This window comes from Choristoneura fumiferana, chromosome 18, assembly GCF_025370935.1.
Source record: "Choristoneura fumiferana chromosome 18, NRCan_CFum_1, whole genome shotgun sequence".
Classification (NCBI taxonomy): Eukaryota; Metazoa; Arthropoda; class Insecta; order Lepidoptera; family Tortricidae; genus Choristoneura; species Choristoneura fumiferana.
Window position 1 is genome coordinate 965154 of NC_133489.1, and position 8352 is coordinate 973505.

The 8352-nt window shown below is 39.9% G+C and overlaps 1 long non-coding RNA gene across 1 annotated transcript; it reads left to right on the forward strand.

Annotated features, from left to right (window-relative positions):
- The first annotated feature begins 7601 nt into the window (after window positions 1-7601).
- LOC141438269 (uncharacterized) lies at window positions 7602-7807 on the forward strand. The gene is made up of 2 exons (XR_012452468.1): window positions 7602-7687; window positions 7751-7807. It is a non-coding gene; the product is annotated as an uncharacterized lncRNA (long non-coding RNA).
- Window positions 7808-8352: the final 545 nt, after the last annotated feature.

Genomic DNA, 8352 nt, shown 5'->3' on the forward strand with positions numbered 1-8352 from the left:
AATCAAGTGCAAAAATAAGTATCTATTCGAACCACTCAAAAATATGTTACTACGGCCTTATTGCGTCGGAATAAGAGTCTGTGGTAGTTTTATTTGAAACTTTGAATAAGTTCATATTCACTTGACTGTACCTAGTTAAACTAGTTTTCTAATAAAATAAACTACTTATTTCTTAATCGGACCGTTAGTTTCTTAGCTACAGTACCACACAGCCTCAACAAACAAGCACACAGCCCTCCGCTTTTATGACACTTCTACGGCGTCTTCTGGCTAACGCATCTGTAGCCTTCCCTGCCATTTCCATTTGGGTCTTACTAACCAAGGCTGTGGCCACGCCCGGCTCGAGAAGTAAGTGACATATCTTCCTAAGTATTTTCATAGAGACACATGTCATAATGTCAATACGTAAAAAACGTCAAGCACTTATCGCTTCTGAGTAAATCATTGACCGTAAAGTACTTTCACATTTGTAGCACCGCATTAGTGTTTTTGACAGATATAGTGGTTGCCAGAAAACCGCTGTGCGGACAGACATATGGACAGACAGAAATACCCGCGCGGAGTAAAACCGTATGAAGTTTTTGTGTTAACTACGGATATTTATGCCTAAAATTTTGCCTACAGAACGTAGAAAAACTTCGACAGGGAAAGTATGTTTAATGCACCCTTTTACCTACTCGTATGTACAACTATCAAAATTAGCTTATACGTCTATTTTCCTTCCCGGGGTAGGCTAAATATCGGGAGTATAATTGTTTATTATGGTTTGTTACGCGTATGAATTTCCCAGCGTTGTGTTAACTAATAATTAGGTAGGGATGCGTTTTAATTGCATTTGACAGGTCATTGAAATTAGCGCATAATCCAGCTCATTTAGATTCGCCATTTCTGCAAAGTGTTTAACGTTATACGTTTTGTCAATCCAATTTATGGAAAGTGTAAACAAACCGATTTCATCAAAATTCTTGTATAAACACTCTATGGATCGAATCAATAACACATTTATCTATAATTCATGTCCTTTAACTAGACATCTAATCACTTTTTTCACCAAAAATCACTTGATTTCAATATTTCATTTTCATTTGAAAAATCTTCGTCAAATCTGACGTTATTTCTTGAACGAAACTCGTGTATATTCTGTATTCGTAGTAGCATAGACTAGCGTAGAGATATTGGAAAAATTGACATTTTCATTGCTGTGTGTGAAGTTTCCAACCCGCGCGGAGCTCACGTTTGAACTACTGTCCAAACCCTCAAATGTTGAAAGGAGGTCGCCCAGCATCGGGAAGTATGTAAGCCAAGTAACGCAGCTTTCTCAGCAGTAAACTCACTGTTCTCTCTGGGCGCGTCTCAGCTACGCAATTGCCTGCAGTAGAGAGCAAGTGACGGCACGGAATGTCTAAGATTTCGCAATTAAACCCTAAGGTTTGCGGTTAAGCCGCAGTTGGACCGAATCCAGCTGGACGATGATTTGTTCCATAGTTCAAAGCTTGCTACAAATGATCCTACTAATTTTTAGTTTAAAGTTTTTATGTAGGTTTAGATATTACTCTAAGGCCGTCTTGCAGGAAAAAATAAATCTAGATTTAGTTAATCCAGGCTTAAGCTTGACAGTTCCATACAATTTGACACTACTAAACTGAGCTTTTACATTTGATATTTACCACGAGCTTTGCGGTGAAGGAAAACATCGTGAGGAAACCTGCACAAACCTGCGGAGCAAGTCAATGGTGCGTGTGAAGTTCCCAATCCGCACTGGGCCCGCGTGGTAACTATGGCCCAAGCCCTCTTGTTCTGAGAGGAGGCCTGTGCCCAGCAGTGGGACGTATATAGGCAGGGATGGAAACTGAGCTTAACGCTAACTCGAGATTTATGTGTTTACTGCAAGTGGGCCCTAGACGCTAAAATGGCTGGACGGATTTGCCGATAAAGAGGAAAAACAAAATGTGAAAAAAAGTTTTGCTTTTGCTCACCTCCCCTAATGTAAAGTGAGGTGGATTTTTTTTCTCATCTATTCTAATTATGGTACATACTCGTAGATATGAGGTGTAGTTGTATGAGTTTGTTAAAACTTTAAACTCAGGTGGTAGGATCTTGTGCAGGGTCCGCCCGGATTGATACCACCATCTGGCTCGCTACTCCTGCCGTGAAGCAGCAGTGCTTGCACTGTTGTGTTTCGGCGTGGAGAGTAAGACAGCCGGTGAAATTACTGACACTTGAGTTATCCCATCTTAGGCCTCTAGGTTGGCAACGCATCTGCAATCCCCCTGGTGTTGCAGATTTTAATGCGCGGTGGTGATCTCTTACCACCAGGAGACCCACTTGCTCGTTTGCCATCCAGTCGAATAAAAAAAAACTATAACATCAGAAAAAACTGGTTAAAACTATTAAGACTTTGACTTAGACCTCAGTCAAAGTCTAAATAGTTTCAATCGTCATAGTCATCATGTCAGTCATCAGAGCACAGCAATCGATAATCGCGGCAGTCTGACGATTCCCTTTTTAAAACAAAATCTACTTCATTTCCTCAGTAATAGTAAATACCTCTATGGTATCACCATACAAGCTCATCATCAATTATGTTTGTACGAAACTCAAACGGCCATTTTCTGTATAGAACAATCAAATTCCCGGCAAAATTAAATTATACCTTCCCCCTTTAGTCTAATCGCCTCCATCGTCCAACAATAATCTCGTGGACAATGCCGTTCGGAAATAGCTGAACAATTCATAACTAAACGGTTTATCCCGCAATCCGTCCCGAGGGATAGCGGAATGTCGGGATCGGATTGCTAAGGCTACGTAATGGAGCAAATGTAACTGTTTAGTTTGTTTAACCTTATACAGATTAACGTATATTATGCTGCGGAATGCAGACCTCAATTCCGTACCTGAGAAGCATAATAAGTGCCACTTAAAAACAATAAATTTAAAAAATCAAAAACCCGACTGCCTTAAAAATACTAAAAAGAAGAAAACAAGTCTAGTGGACTAGAACTTTGTTAAGTAGCTAAATTAAAGTTCAACAGTCGGGACACATTAGGTAAGAATTTTTGAGCGTCACGATTTAAATAGGTCCCGACTGTTGACTTTAAGTTAGCTACTTACTTAACAAAGTTCTAGTTCACTAGACTTGTTTTCTTCTTTTTAGTATTTTTTAAGGCAGTCGGGTTTTATGAATTTTTAAATTTATTGTTTCATTTCACACTTTTCTGTGAAAATGGTAAATTAAAACAGTTATAATCCATATATTTTTAGAATGGGCTAATTATTAATTTTCATTTGATACCCCACTGGATAGGTTTTAATAAAAAACATTTTTGAAAACTTACAATTTGGCGCTAAAAATCCGCCATTTTGATTTGTTAAGAATTTCATGTACCCAGTGTCACTCGCGTCATTTAGACGAATCTAATGACGTATCATTTATCAAAATCGGTTTAGCCGTTGATTAGTTACGAAAGGACATAGGAATAGACATACATACATACGCGCCAAACACATAACCCTCCTTCTTCGCAGTCGGGTAAAAAGTAGCCCGTCTAAAAAGCAGTTGCATAGGTATATGCATCATTCGATTTACACTATTCGATGTTTATTTTGTCTTTAGATATATTTTATTTAAACAAACGCATTATTGTAAAGGTACAATTGAAGTACTTATACTAAACTATCCTAAAAATAACCAAAGTCCAACATTTTCTTACACTATTATATACAATTCCCTCAAGTCTTGTCCCTGAGGAAGAGTGCCCATAAGGCTGGCTGCATTTCCGCGCTGGATCGTGATCCCAATACGTTGGGCGAGAAATGCACCAGCCCTATGGTCATTGGTAATTTAGTTTTTTTTTATTTGACCAAAAAGTTTGTGAGCGTCCGAACTCCACGGACCCAAAGTTTCAACAACAAAAGCCGCGAATATGTAGTCTTTAGAGAGCCCTGTATAATTGCGGCGGCTGTCTCAGCTTGCGCTGCTGATCCGCCCGCCTTTATAGTTGAAGAGGTTAAATGGGACGGCGCGAGGGTATCCACACAAGTGGCATCCCAAATAAGTGGCCGACCCATCTGCCAGAGAATAAGGGTTAATCCGTCGGATCTCTTTCCATCATCGCGGGCAAGCCCGGGAGGTTCCAGAATACGAGTAGAAGGAACGTTTATGCTGGAAAGAGCCGGATTAAATCATTAAGGCAGGCGTGGCGAGACAGACGACGGGCACTTCTTTTGCATGAGAGTCCGTGATGGCCCAGACGATCGACAGTTGCTCCGCAAAGACAGACATGGGGTACTAAAATATCTGCTCATAAACGGAGGCCAACAGCCAACCTAAATGAATTACTATGCAAACGCTTGGAGCAAAAAACCAGACTCCTTCTCAGATGAGGCGAGGAAGCGAGCCTTCTCCGAGTTAGGCGAGCAGGTATCCAGGAGAGAACGTGAACCTGGCGACAAACTATTCTTTTTTTTTAACGTAAAACTGACCATGATTCTATCTCACCTGGTGAAAAGTGCAGATGCGTTCAGTAAAAGAGAAAGAAATAATTATTTTGGCTCCATATAGTACCACCTAAAACTAAGACTAAACTAGCACTAAAACTATGTACCTGGTGACACGGCAGGATACCAAAAAGGGTCTCCACTCAACATGTGCGCCTATTCACTCTAGCCTTGAAGAGCCCTAAGTTGTATTTATCCGGTGTATTTTTCCCAGTAAACCATAAACGATTACTTTGTTCAACCATGACCTTACGATGGCTACAACAAATGTGCTCAAGCAGCTCATCTACCTCCGCACTGCAAAAACACACACACAACACACAAACCCAGCTATGAACACCACCACAGTACCTACACTGACACATTTCAAACTTATAACTATCATATCACTTTACTGAAGATCAACACATAGTCCTCTCATCCACTCAAAGGTTGACTGGTAGAGATCCCTTAAAGGGATAAGTCCGCCTTTGTACAAGTATCTTAAAGTTTGTCAGTTGTATTTTGTTAATTTTCTTTTGTACAATAAAGAGTTTACATACATACATACATACATAGTAAGCAGCACAAAAAACACAAATATAATAACTTGGAGATTGTCCTAGGTAAGCAATAGGTGGCTTTATAGCTTCAGAGCTTTATCTTCCAGGCAGCGTTCACAATAGACAGAGATCATACTGACTGAAGCTTAATTCCCACAGTGCAAAACTACTCGGGCTATGGCAAAGCTGTTTCATAAAACTTTTATTGTTTAGTTGGGCCCGGAAGCGGAACTTTATAGCTCATTGTCATCCCGGACGACGATGGAGCACGGTCGAGTGCGTGGATTTGTTGGCAGAGTTGTCGGTTACTAGGTTGAAATCGCACACGACAATTCTTCGTCGTACACTCCTGGTGATACTTCTTCATCTCTCTCTAATCGTGGCAATGTGTGCACATTCAGTAAGGGAACACTTTGTAAAAGACTTAATGGAGTCCGTCGCTAAATTTGAATTAAATTGAAATTAATTTTCACATAGCTATTTGTATGCTAGAATGGTCCATTTGAAGCCAGAAAGAGAAAGAATTACAACCGAAATAATGGATACCAAAGCTTCCGTCTTCATGGAATCCAACGAAACCAAATGCCAGTGTTTTGAGTAGGTATAAGTGCGTGTGTGTTTTGATTGGTACAGTCAGCAACAAAGGTTTGGCACGTTTAAAGTGCCAAAAATATGTATACAGGACCTTATTGCCTGAACATTAAGTATTTTTTGTTGCTGACTGTACAAGGTGATACGTTAACGTTACGATAGGTTTACGCTGCTACAACTACTTCTAGGTCTTCGCACCCCTAGTAAAGACAGATTTATAACTACAAACAAGAACAGCAGTGTACGTCCACTTCAATAGTTGTTATTGATGGCTCAACTCGAAGTTCGTGTCGTGCGATCCCTCTCGCTCTCGTATTAAATAGTGTAAGTGTCAGAGGGACCGCACGACACGAACTTCGAGTTTCGAGTTTCGTAGTAGCCCAGCGAGTGCTGCTGCCGCGCGTCCTTTTGTGAACAATATATCGGCCTATTGCTCGAACAAACCGAACAACGATGATATATGTTCACTTTAAAACAGTTTCTGTTCGATCTAAGGCCAACGATGACGAGAGAAGCCGTAAGCTTGTGTTTGTGTCGGCGGTCGATCGTAAAATCCGCCAGATTAAGAAATTCCTAGGCACATCATGAAATGGCGCCATTTCAGGAATTGGCGAAGGGAAATCCGCCATCTCGTTCAAAACTCAACGTTTAACGATTTGCCTAGTGACGTTTAGGCACATCATGAAATTCCTAGGCATATCATGAAACGCCGCCATTTCATGATTTGGCCAGTTTAGGCAGATCATGAAATTCCTAAGCATATCATGAAACGCCGCCATATCGATTCTGGCACTTCGCCGGCCGCTGCATGTAATGTGTGTGCCGGATAATGCGTTCAAAATCCATAAGTAATAACCAGCATTACGACATTGGATTCTATTATGAACACGGCTGTATCGTAATGAGATTTCATACATCATTACAGCACGGGGGGGGGGGGGGCGCCGCGACCACGTGCAGCAGCAGGTCGTCGCGCGCGCAGCGGACGCAGCTCGTGGGGCAGACATACCTACCTAGTTAAAGTTAATGCAGGTCATTCTCAATGGTTCTTGAACACATGATAGAGGATTTATTATATGGACATTTTTCTTTTTTTCGGCATATCACGATGTGCCCGGGATAGAGCTAGGAATATCGACGAATGCGTTGCTCTAATCGATCTGCCGTATTGTTTCATGATATGCCTAGGTGTTTCGAGATTTGGCGGATTTTAGTGAAGAAGAGAATCAAGTTCATCCATTTCATTTTATAATATAGCGGAACAATATCTTATTCTATTTCATAAGAGCTCTGTTTAATTACGTAGATGAACAGAACCATGATTACTCTGCTCGGGGCGTTCGTCTTGTTGACTAAACTGTTAATTACTTATAACTACCTATTCTTGTGTAAAATTAAATTTTTACCTCTCTTATGCAAATTGAAAACCAAATTAGCATATCGAGTCTATGTATGTGATGTACCTAACATGTGTACCTAATTTTGTCATATTCTCTGAGTGCTAATATTTATCTTCTTGGTTCAATTGGTTCTTGGTACTTACTAGCGTTTGCCCTCGGCTTCACCCGCGTGGAATTTCGGTTATTCGGTTATTCCCCCAGGAACTGTGCATTTGTCCTCCCCCCCCCCGTATTTGTCACCTCAAAGTTCAATATCTCAAAAACGGCTGAACCGATTTTGATGAAACCTGTCTAAGAACCATAGAAAACCTGCTTTCAAATAAAAAAACAGCATTCAAATCGGTCCAACCATTTAAGAGCTACGGTGCCACAGACAGACACACATAGCGTTCAAACTTATATATTACCTACCCCTTTTTTGCGTCGGTGGTTAAAAAATAGCAGAGGTTTCACGGCTACGAGTAATATTAAACACAAAGACATTATTTTAATTTTAAAGGTCCGCTATAAAAAAAAACTCGAGTCAGAAACGTGGTATTAGACATTGTTGGTTACGTGGCATTGAAAAGAAAAGAAAGAAAGAAAATAATTTATTTATAACAGCAATGACACATAATAAGTAAAAATAACAATAGGAAATGTTGCCGCTATAAAAAGGTCCCGGCTCAGCATATCGCTGGTTGAAAACCAGCACTGGTCTTCCGCCGGGCCACAGGAGAGTGCAATTACGGAAAGTCACACAAAACAAATCAAAGTGAAATCAAATACAAAAATAGCTACGAAACTAAAATATAAGTTGGCTGTATAGCCCACATTATCATGGCAACAGTACATGTAATGAAAAAGATAAGGATAATATTGCAGTATATCATCGACATAAACGAATAATCTTAACGTCTGTGTCAAATACGCTCGATGTACAGTCGAACCGTTTGGTTTCTGACCCACTTAGAACAGTAAGTGTCATAATTTATTTATTAGGAACAGATACAAATTACAAACAGATACTATTGTAATTGACACAGTTATACTACACAATCAAAGTTTGCAACTTAACTACAACTGTCCACAACAATCATATAATGTGGATAAAGGAGCATGCAAGATGAAATAAGTTTAATACTACATTATTGCTAAAATAAATTAACTAGGTATCTAAAACTAACGTCACAGTGGATTTAAATGTTTTTATTGACATTGAAAATATGTCACATTCAGAACATATCTTATTAAATGTACGACACAGGCGGGAGATTGGACAATAAATAATAAATTTCTTGTCAAGCAATGCGATATCGCTGTGACTTTTTCTACGAAAAGTT